The sequence below is a fragment of the Nicotiana sylvestris genome, chromosome 1, assembly GCF_000393655.2.
Source record: "Nicotiana sylvestris chromosome 1, ASM39365v2, whole genome shotgun sequence".
Classification (NCBI taxonomy): Eukaryota; Viridiplantae; Streptophyta; class Magnoliopsida; order Solanales; family Solanaceae; genus Nicotiana; species Nicotiana sylvestris.
This window is the reverse complement of record NC_091057.1, coordinates 181,591,412-181,604,536: the sequence shown is the minus strand read 5'-3', so window position 1 is coordinate 181,604,536 and position 13,125 is coordinate 181,591,412.

Sequence of the window (13,125 nt, the reverse complement as noted above, 5' to 3'; positions counted from 1 at the left end):
AGAGCGAACAAGAATAGGTTAGTTAAAGAGATATTCTTCACAGAAATATCATGGGCGAGCTTTTAGTCAACTTTCGTTTTTATCGGACTAAACATCAATATAGGTATGAAAAAGAAAAAAAATTAAGAAAATATTTCACAAACGTAGTAGCAATAGGTATTTTACATACAAGGCAACTAAATAATTATATTCCTAGCAGAAAGCTTTAAACCCTTACCTACAATCACGCATCTAAAGTGTTAATTTCCTTAAATATAAAATCAAGGGGTTTCAGTTTTCTATTTAATAATGGAATTGTCATTAATTATAGTTTTATTAGTATTTTCTCTCTATTTCAATTATGGTAATGTTTTATTTGGGGGTATAAATGTGAATACTTGTATAATAGTGCATACTTCGATGAATAAGTGATCTTTATAATATTACCTATTATACATATTATATAATTTGCATAATACATTAATATTTATTAATTTAATAAGTATATTATAAAGTATAAATTAAATATTATTAGTATAAAATATTATTTATTTGGATATACATAGTATATTCTTTTCTAAATAAATGTATATGACGTATATTTAGAATATAAAATATACCACATATTTAATGTATAAATGTTATATATTTAGAGGACATTGTAGTTGTTTAAATATTATATAATATTACTATTATATATAAAGTATAAAAATAACTCATGAATGCTTCACGTTTAAAACTTTCATTTTGTTTAGTGATTGAATTTTGTGGCAGGAAGAGAAAATCATGGCATAAAGAATTTTTAAATTTATCATGACAAATTTATAGCAAAAAAATAACATAAATCTTATAATTTATTATAGAAAGATATGATGAACCTGTAACTATTATATTCAAATGTAATAGAAAATAAAATTATTAAATAAAAAATATGTGGTTATACTAAATTTAAGTTACATTACTTCATACATGCTTATAGATCTAAATGTCCAAACAATTAGAAACCTTAAAACTTAAAGAAGAAAAATACTAAAATTCCCATTGTGCAACCACGTTAGAGAGGGTATTATTTTTTAAATATTATTTTTTCAGAATCTTTGATATATTTGGATAAGTTTTATTTATGGAAGAGAAGAAAAAATTATGGAAGAAAGAGGGAAAAGGAAATGTAATAAAAGTGTACAGATGTAGAGGGATCACTTAGTTAATGAGTTACCAACGTGAAAGTGCTAAAAAGGTAAAAGAATATGCCAGTATTGGAATAAACAAAGATTACCGTCATTTATGAGAATAGTTTTTAAAAAGAGAGCAACCAGGTAAAAATCTCTATGAAAAAAGAAATAAAGTTTTTTTTGGATCAAATGTACAATTGACATGAATTAAGTTGTATTTGTACACACAAAAAAACATGTGAAAACTTATCTAAAGTAAGAGTTGGGCCTCCACTCGAGTTTGTAATGCATATATATTGGCTAGTTATTTGGGCTTTTTTCAAGTTATATTTGGGCTACCATTCGAGTTTGTAATGCATGTATATGGGCTAGTTATTTGGGCCTAGCTCAACTGGGCTAGTTATTTGGGCCTATCTCAAGTAAGTATTGGGACTCCACTCGAGTATGTAATGCATGTATATGGGCTAGTTATTTGGGCTTTTCATGTATATACACGCAACTCACGTCTTAGTTCTCAGATGAAAATTCGGGGGACGTTAATGGAATTTTTAATATTTAAAAGATAGTGCTGTCAATTTGGCAAATATAAACTGAAATTAAGAAATTATTTTGCATACACAATTAATGATAGTCAAATATACTTAGTGGGGCTAATAATCTAATAAGGTGGGCTGTCCCTTTCAGTTTCTTTCATTTTCTAAAAATCCTTACGGGCCTAATGGGACCAATGGCTATGTCGACAACAACAACATATTCCCAGCATATTAGCTTTCGTGATTAATCGTTCTCTCTCTCTCTCCCCTCTCATTCTGTCAGGAAAATAACAATTTTTTATCCAAGAAATATCCAACTAAAAGAATAGCTGATAAAATGTTGAAATAAAGTTTCAATTTCCGATTTCTCAACAAGATTGATTTGTATTAGAGACTATTTTCCTCTTGTTAGACTTTGGAACAATGACAATAATGACGTATGACTATGATTAACTTTATGTTTGGAAACTAAGAAGAGAAATGAAATTCATTAACGTCTTGAGATTGTTTCTCTCAAAATAATAGCAAAAAAAGTGTATATTATCCACACCAGAATAAATAGAGTTTTCCGAAAAAACCTGCTAGTGGAGGAAGACCTCCTATATATATATATATATAGAGCACCATATTAATTTCAAACTATATATTTTTACTATATTTCTAATTAGGCAGGTGATTTGTCACTCGGTTAACAGCTCATTTACAGTTTTCTAACTGCCAAATCTTCCAAGAAAACTATATATAAAGAGAACATTACCTTATTTAAAATATTAAATAAATAATTTTTTAAAAAAAAAAAAAAACTAAAAATGTCATAAGTCGATATGCTCTTGGAAATGTTCACAGGGATATTAATGGACCCCCATAAACCAGTGGGGACTGGAGGCATAAAGAACTTGCCTTTAAAATATCTGCACTCCTCTTTATTCTTTGCTCTATTTATCTACTGATTTTGACGTGGTCTTACTGATTAATTAATAATTAAGCTTACACGAAATAGACATTTGTTATTTTTTAAAATTAACAAGAAGATGAATTATATTATTTTAACAAAATATATTGTTGACATTTTGATGATCAAACAGTGACATGTCTACTTGACCATTTAAATCCCAACACCTCCATTCGCCCCACAAAAGAAAAAAAGAAGAAGAGGAAAATAAAATAAAACTAAATTAAATACGAGTTCCCTCTGACTCTTTTCCATTTATTATCTTCCTAGAAAAATAAAATGCAAATCCCTCTGGCTGGAAAATGACTTGTGTACCAATTTATTCTGTTACTTTGTTTTGTACTTTAGGCCACTGAAATAAATAATTGAAGGCTACGGATTTAATAATATTTTATAACTTCCATATAACATTAATCATTTTATTTTTGAAATACATTCCACTATGCAGTACTAAATAAAACGAAAAAGGTATGTCAACTACATATGTTTTGGTTGGTGAGAGGAGGAAAACAAGGGTTTGAAATATTAAAGAAGACAGAAAGAAAAGAAAACGAAAAGGACTACAAATTAAAGTTCTCCTTCTATTTTTCATAACTTGTTTGAATGAATTTGTTTAATTTCAAATGTAGTCTAACCACTAAAAAAAATTGTGCACCACGATTTGTTCAGATCTGAAATAGATTTTGAGTTTTTTCTCAAGCATTCCTCTTCATCGGAGTGTGTTGCAAGTTGACCCGGACATAAAATTACTCTCTGTGCAAGAGTAGCAAACTAGCGGGTCAAAATGGTTATGGGCAGATCGAAAATGGATAATGCAAAAACGGAAAGATTATCCGAATCGAACCAAAATGTTTAACCAGCATATCCATATTATCCATGGCTTCTTGAATATGATCACTTTTGGGAGAATTTCTAGTTTCCTAAACTTGAGGAACCCCCCAGAGGCATTACAAATATAAAAGTTAAACATATTAGTTGTCCATTGGTTATCCATTTTCTAAGTAGATAATACAATTTTCGAAAACGAGTCAAATATACCTTTGTACTATCAGAAAAAGTTTAAATGTACCCCTCGTTATACTTTGAGTCTCTGTTGTTATACTTTGAGTCCAAATATATCCATATCGTTATACTATTGGTTCAAAAACACCCTTTTTCTATTAAGTTTGTCTTAAGTGGACATTCAATCTTACGTGGCACTGACATTTGATGAGGCGGATGCCACATGGCTTGCCACCTCTGCGCCCCTAACCCATTTTATCCCTCATAAATTTTTTTTCACCACTAAAATTTCCTTGCCCCCACCACTATTGCCACTACTACCGCTACCATAAAAAATATTGTATTCCAAATTTTAGTCTTTTATATATGGATTAGGGGTGTTGAGGTGACATGTCATGTGTCATCCACATCATCAAATATCAGTGCCACGTAGGATTGGATGTCCACCTTGGACAAATTTAACAGAAGAAGGGTATATTTGAACCAATAGTATTACGACGGGGATATATTTGGACCCAAAGTATAAGGAAGGGTATATTTAAACCTTTTCTCATAATATAAGGATATATTTGACCCTTTGACGTATAATTTTTATCCATAATTGACCCATTTTTAAAAAGTTCATTATCCAACTCATTGTTTAATAGATAATATAGGTAGATAACGGTTTCTTTTCATCCATTTTGCTACAACTACTCGTATGTGTACTAACACATTGAAACGATAACACCAAAAATTTGGTAAGTCAGAATTTTGAGAAACAATATTAGTCGATGGAAAAGGAAATGTAACAAACATATAGAGTGCCTAACTTTCAAGTTGAAACACAACAACACAAGAATACTATAGGGCAAGTTGTTGGAAATTTGAAAAGAGGTTCCGTGCACATTATGTTTTAGTTGCCCGTTTACCACTGACCATGTCATTACTCCGATTTTATATTCTATAGTAGGAAAATATTTATATATTAAAGAAAAATAAATTAGTAGAGAAATAACTAATCATTACCAATATGAGTTGTTAACGAATCTGATTATGCACGCCATTAGTCTAAAGGTGCGTTATAAATGAGGCCTGAACTAATATATTGTCATGTCGCTTGACAAAATATTTTGTTATATCATGTTTTAGAAGTTATCAATGACCCTAATTTCTTTTCAAGTATGGCATGATATATATGTGTGCATATATAGTTGGTTAATGATTTATTGATTTTACCTTTAAAGTGTTACTTGGGCATTTAAGGCCGATATATAAATAATACTACTTCTATATTAATATTGAAGCTCAATATTCTATGAATGCTAATAGGAAATACGGTGAAATACTGAATAGCTTGTTTGTGGATCAATTTTATAGTGTAATGAAGATTTTCAATCACAAATTTTAAATTTTTGTTTATGTGAGATTATGTATAAATACAACTTTGACTTTTAAAAAATTTTCGTTATTCACACCACTACTTGATGAGTTGATGTTCATCACTACTAATGAGGGGCGGCCCAACGAATTTTGTGGCCTAAAGCCAAATTTTATGAGGGGTCTTAACTTTTTTTTAAAAAAAAATTGTTATTTTTATTTGAAGTTTATTTTCTAGTTTTGTTTTAGATGCAAAGTTATTTAAAAAAGACCAGTCTCCGGTAAGTCTTTTTCAATTGACAGTATAACTAATCCATTTAACTTCTCTTGAGACATTGTTGATCTTAGTTAAGATTTTATCAATTTTAAATTTAAAAAACTTCTTTCCATTGAAGTAATAGTAACGTGAGTTATTAACATTATTCTATATGCAATATAGGCATTTGGAAAAGAATCAAATCTTTTTATTTAATTGAGTATATCAATTAAATTGTTATTTTCTAATTGTACTGATTTTCTTAATACGTTTAATTTAGAAAATAAATCTAAACCGCCTATATAAGATTGATGATTATACTTTACGGAACATTCAAGATTAAGACAATATTTTTCTAATTTCCATCATCTAGTCTCAGTTTTTTAACGCTAAGTAGAAACCCAAAAATATTTTGTATGTTTTGAATTGTTTAAATCGATTTTGAGTGAAAAATAGTCTTCTCCACTATGTATAAAAAGTAATCAACTCTGAGTGACTCTTCTAGGGATTTTCAACATTCTCATCAAATTATTTTTTCCTATATATCACACGTTTCTTATGAATTTTTTTAGTTTATATATAATCTATTAATTGTAACAGAAAATGGGGCCTAAAGAAGTTTGCTTTACCTATACCTGCTGGGTCACCCCTGCTACTAATGAGGAGTTATTTTTATAGTAAAATGTATTTTCACCAATATACCACGCAGCCTGTCTTGTCAATTTATCCGTGGTTGTTTGGTGCTGACCATATGACAAACATTAACAAATCCTAGAAGTTGTTATACAAATAGCCGGTCATATTTATTGTTTATTTTTTCTAGCCATATACATTAATTATACACAATTATATATATATATATATATATATATATATATATATATATATATATATATATATATATATATATATATTGTACCTCCATCGGCTATTTTTAGTTTAAAAGGTTGGGTGGGCGGATATTTGGATTAATTTTATTGGGTGGCGGATATTTGGGTTTCTATATATATATATATGCTAGCTATTTTTCGTTTAAGAGATTAGGCGAGCAGTTATTTGGGTTAATTCTTCAAAATAATTTGCATTGATTAAGACTAATGACTGTCACTTATGCATTTGTTTAAATATTTTAAAAGCAAATGAAATTATCTCTCTTGACCAATGTTTTAAAAGGCTTGGCCGTAGGGCGAGGCGTTTTACATAAGCCTCAGCGAGGCGTAGCCCCGAGGCACGGGGCATAAGCCCTATGGGTATTTAATTTTTAATAGTTTATAAAATAATATAATTATAATAACTATTTATGAATAGGTAAAATGGCATAAAAATGAATGAAAACTATAAATATGTGAAAATTTTATATAGATGTTCTCCATTCCCACAAAAAATTAGTCAAAATAATCTATTATACGCGACTTACAAATACAGGTAACTTGAGTCGAAAAGATAAAGTTTTCTATATGGAGGAATAAAAAGGATGACTAACCTACAATTTGAACTTTGAACTTGCTTCAATGAAGGAGAATGAAGTTCTTTTTGTATTTGTAAAAAAAAAAAGTTACTATTCGTTGCTTTTGGGAGATATAGCGGACAAGATAAAGAATTGAGAAAGACCATAAATTAAGGCTTCAATCAATAAAAAAAGGTCTTGACTTTTAAATTTAATATATTTCAATTCCTTTTTAAAACTTTTGAGTAATTACAAGCTAACTTCTAAAAATTTGGGTATTATATGAAGGACTTATTGAACAAAATTTATTTTATTTGATTACGCCTCACTATAAAAAACGCGACTCAAACGCCCGGATGTACGCCCCAATTATTGGGCGTACGCCTTGAGACTTTTGCCCCAAACATCGTCTCAGTGCATTTTTGGTGCGCCTCAAAACGCCTTTTAAAATAGTGCTCTTGAAAATGAATTTCACTAAGTTGCATAGTTTATCCATTAGGCATCTTACAAAAGGGGAAAAGCAAAAAAGAAAGGAGCGAGGAACATGATAAAGAGAAAGTAGAAGAATAAGAAGAATCCATAATCATAAAGGTACTAATTAGAAGTAGTAGTGGTAGTTTACATCTGTCAAATGAGCCACGTGCTATAGATTAAGCCACTCTAATTATCATGCCAATCATTAATCAAATTAGTTAAATAATGCAAAATGACCATACACTAATCACTAATGAAAACAACTTGTAGAATAAGTGTCTGATTAACAAAACAATAATCGCGTATCTCACTTTTGCGGTCCATGACACCAAAAACTATTAGCTAATTAATGGAGTTGTAACAACTACTACTACCCCCCCCCCTCCCCAAACCCCCCACCCCCACCCCATTTTTTTTTTGGCCTTTTTGATTGCTGGTCCTTTGCTACTTATATAGCCTATGGCTTCTTTTTCATCTTTTTGTATAGAAGTAAATTTTTGGGGCTGCATGTTCAAGGGTGTCCTGTAAATACAATATTCTAATGGCACTTTAATCTTCTAAGTCACAGACCTGAAATCTTGGGGCCACCACACCACACCACACAATGGTAATTTACAAAATTATTTTTAACATCGTGGTATGCAATGGCGAAGACGATGAAACAAAATAGAATAAGAGACAAAATGGATACATAATCAGAGATATTTGACATATAAGTAATAATTCTTACATTATAATCTTCATAACTAATCCGTGATTCAACTAGGTTCTTTCGAAAAAGAAAGAAAGAACACAAAAATAAATATCATGACTCACGAGAGAAAGAAAATACAAGAAAAGAAATAATAGAAAAATGGAGAATAAAAACAGTATACGCATTAACGTTGATAATAACGTGTCGCTTCATTTCTATATATTAAGTAACATGTAAAAGTAGTTACAGTAATTGGCACAGATGCAGCTCTTAGACAATGAGTCCGTCCGAAGTCGTGAAGTATATATATAAATTTTTGACAAGTGCGTGTGTGCAAAATTCACTAAAAATTTAACAAATATTGGATCTAGCTACTTAATTTAAAAACTACACAATTTTTATACTAAAAATCGATTCATCCATGAAATTTAAATCAAAGACGTATCTGAGTAACCTAACAGTAAGATTCATGTATAAAAAAAGCTGATTTGGGAGACGTAGTCTCGAGTTTATTTTAGAGGTGGAGCCAGGATTTGAAATTTATGAGGTCTGAATTTATCATCGAAACCTATAGTACGTCTTAGTTCCTGCGCTTGCAATTAAATAATTATATATATTTAATAGATTTTTTAATACAAATACAAAGTCTAAGTAAAAATTATTGAGTTCGTCCGAACCTATTAGTACTCTAGCTCCGCCCCTAATTTATTTGATGTGGACGGACCATCTTTATATATAGCTTCTAAGTCTTATAAGGAACAATTGTTTGTCCGTCAACTACCACTCTCCTTCTAAGAAGTATGTAGTCCTTAAAGCTTGGGTGATTAGGTGTACCACTTGCTGCCTCACTAGTAACTAGTAATAACTACTAAATAATACCATACACATATAATGTCATATATAGTTGTCATGTTACTATATCCATAATTTACAAGCTGTATGTGTTGGTGGCATAATATACATAATACATGTATATAACTTAACAAGACCTAACTCAGAAATATTGTTCTTTCTCCCTCCAATCAAGTCTTCACCTAAGTAACTATACTCTATACATAAAAATGCTAGTTATACACACTAGTTTGAAGAATTTTTACAAAATTAGGTTATCTTTACATATTTAATTAGCAGGTAATTTGTATTATTTTTAAAATTATAAATTTCGCATTTTAAGGAAATTTATAACCCGTGAATATATCCTTTGAATAACCTAATAGTGTAATTCTTCATGCTAGTTGTATACTTAACTTATACTCGATTAAAATTGCTGCCAATTTACAACATCATAATAGCACCCTTTACGGGGAGGAAGGGATTAGAACGGCTATTATTAAGTTTTGATTCGCAATAATCGAGTGATAATTAGTACTGCGTAAAACTCTTCCACAATATTACTAATATAATTTGTACATAAATAATGCAATGTTTCATTTCTGCTTAAACTCTGCATGCCCAATGCGACATAATTATTCGTATCTAATACTATTAATTAAACTTTGCATTACTAATATCGGTATAATCATGAGGCGGAGGTAGGGTATTCTTTGCGGGATCGGCTGAACCCACTGACTTTTGCGTATATTCTGTATTCGTATTAGAAAATCTATTAAATTTATATTAATATATAATTGCAAACTCAATAACTAAAATATATTATTGGTTTGGTGTCAAGTTCATTAGAACCCACAACTTCAAGCCTTAGTTCTGCCTCTGGGTATAATTTACGTACTGATATTTTAAGTGTGATAGAGCGCGAAATAAGAGAATGTGCATTAAAAATATCTTGATATATATATATATATCTAAAGGCAAAAGTATGTACTCACATAATTAGTATATGCAAAACATTTCTTGTATTATTTACCATATCACAACCCTTAAGTACACATTAAAGTTTGAATCCCCACCTAGTTACGTGTAAAAAGAAAATGCAAGGTTAGGAAAATACTAACAATTTGTTCAATTAAGGTTGGTACGATAGAAAACATCTTCTAGAATTTATTTATTTTTTTGAAAAAAGCAGTTAAGATAATAATAGTATTCAGAGGCGAACCCAGGATTTAAATTCTATGGGTTCAATTTTTAAGATTTTTAACATTGAACCCATTATATATTTAAATCTATGGGTTCAAATCTATTATTTTTGCAATTTTAATGAATTTTTACACATAAATTTCTACTCCTCGTCAAAAGTTATGGTAACTCTCACACTGCATCCGCCTCTGATAGTATTAGCAAATCAAACAGCGTTGACTGTTGTAAATAGAGTTTATGCGTATTAAATACTTATAATTAACAATACCAAAAAATACTTATTTTCCAGAAAATATACTCTGATATGCCAAACACACTTAAATTCAATGGTTTACTTTAATTTAACAAACGCGTTATGTTGGTAGTACTCAAAGTTGAGTTTACAGAAAGGCAGAGACAACTTCCCTATAAGAAGTGTTTGATTATTTGGGACAAAAATGTTCATTTTTTGGGACTAAATGTAGGTTTCTTCTATTTTGAGGGAGTGGTCCACCAAGTAAATTAATTTTATCACTTTTTATTATTTTTGCTTGTTTAAACCCTAACATGAACATGACACAAAGTAGCCTGAAATATGAGTTTGTACAAATACTTTTGCCTTTTTGTGTGAAAAGAGCCAAGGAAAATTAAAGGAAGTATATATTGCTGTCTTTTACTGGTTGTTGTTGACATCTGAGGTTGGATAAGAAGATGACCATACTGCTATCAAATCCAAGAAAAAAACAAATAAATAAATAAAAGAAAAAAGAAAAATAGAGTTGACCATCATCATATAGTGTTTGACTTCATCATTGCTTCAATTTTGCTCCATGCCCCCATAATATATTGCACACACTACAACAAAGGCTCCACCATTGTCTTTGCACCATTTGTTCTTAACCTTTAATTAATGTTCAACAGCATCAACTTTTCAGATTTTGAGTATAAATGATTTTTAAAAAAGTGTTGAGTTTGTTAGAAATATAAATTATTAGTCCCTCCGACCCAAATTATCCGTCATGATTTCTAAAATAAATGTTTCAAATTATTTGTAATTTTAGAAGTTCATGAGTAAATTAATTCTTTTTCGTATTCTACCCTTAATATTAATTGTTCTTAAAGACTACAAATACCTTAATTATGAGTAAGTATTTAACGCAAAGAAATTATATCTTAGACATAAATAAAGGTAATATAGTCAAAAAATTTCCTATTTAATATTTTCTTAAGGGACGTGTAAAAGAGAAACGCGACAAATAATTTAAGACGTAGGAAGTACAATGAAATAAATTTAGAATTTAAACTTGACAAGTTCAATTTTTATGTTCTTATTACTAAATCGGTGCACTTGAAATTATGAAGTTAAAATTAATATTTATTAAAATTTTAGTAATTTTTGTTCATATACTAAAATTTTGTATCGAAAATATTGAGTTCAGCTAAATCTATAAAAGACATAATACATTCTCGCACATAAGAAAAGTACGTAGGAAAAAATTTCATCACTTTAACTAGGCTTAGTTCTAAAGCTCTAGATTCCAATTAAGTGATATGGTTGGAACGATAATTATTACTTACTTCAATTTGAATCGAGCTGCAAATTATTTACAGTAGTAATTACTTTGCTTAGATTTAATTAAAAAATTTGCTTTATGACAAGTGTGTGCGTGTTTATGGATGGTACTATGGCTGTCCAACGGGACAGCCGTCCCGTCTCGTCCCAATCCCGATCCGTCTCGCTTCAAGTTAAATGGAATGGGTCAATGTTAAACGGGACACGGGATGAGACGGAACGGCCATTTCGTCCCGTTTCATCCTGTCTCATCGCGTCCCGCCAGAACTTTTTTTTTATAAAAAAACTAGTCGTTGGGTAACGGCTTAAATTGCAAAAATAGACATTGCCAACGGTCCAAACAGCCCCTACCCCCTCCTCCTGAAATATACATCCCCCTCCCCCGCACCGGCCATTAAAGAAATGATTTTAAAATTTAAAAAGTATTTTTTTCTTATTCCCGAAGTTTATTTAATTTCTACTCTACTTAACCCATCTTTAAAACTAAGAGGTGCAAAGGGACTTGTTCGTAAAATTTATGAGAATTTAGAAATTCAAGAAAATGAACAACCATCTCTCGAAAATTGTCAAGCTAGCATATATTCTTATGCTAGATCAATGTTTGATGAATATAAATCTATGGATACAACTGGTTGTGAAACTGCTCCTTCTACTTCTAAGTCTAGAGCAGAAGTTTTATGGGAAGATATTGATGATATAACAGGTTTTGACTCCTCTATTGATGATGAACTTGATTTTTATCTTAATCAAGGATTGGAAAATATTAAAGACAAAAAAGACAAGGAACAACTTTTGTCATAGTGGAGGGAGCATGGCAAGGCTTTTCCAACACTTTCAATTATGACCCGAGGTATCCTGGCTATTCAAGCATCATCAGTAGCATCGGAGAGTGCTTTTAGCGCGGCAAGATTTCAAATTGGAGATCATAGACATTCATTAGCGGAGGACAGTCTAGAGATTTTCGTATTATTCAGAGATTGGATTAATTCAAAAAGAAGAAATCTTGGTTTTGAAAAATTAACCACTAGGGAAGAAGAAGAATACAATGAGATATTTACCACTAGGAGCGATGACGGCATGGAGCTCATGGAACATCAATCAACATTGCCAATTCCAGCAGAATGCCTGAGAGATATTATTGATAAGTTACAAAGAAGCTATACAGGAGCTTACAAATATTAGTATGATAATTTGTAATTGGTTAATAAGAGGCCTAGTTCAAACGGAACTCTTCCTAGAAGGTGGTTGCGTAGATTAAGTGCTTTTCAAAAGAATTATATTTGTATTTGAGATTTGAAAATTCTATTAATAAAATAAAAGGCAATCGTTGAATTTTATTTATGAATTGTCTTAGTTACTTAATAGTTAATACTTTGAAATTATATTAAATAAATTATATCTCTGTTGTAAACTTATAATTACTAGAATATTTCATTACAAGTCTTTTGTTTTAATATTTTATAATTCTTTACTTAGTTTCTAATTTTTATTTTAACATAGTAACATTTAAGTTTATTAAATAAGTCAAAAATCTAGCCGTTGCAAACTTTAAAAACATAGTAATTTTCAACAAACTTGACGTTTTTTAAAGAAAAAAAATACTTAAGGCCCACGAACCCCGTCCTGTTCCGCCCCGTCCCATCCTGTCCCATCCCGTTTGTTAGCGGGACG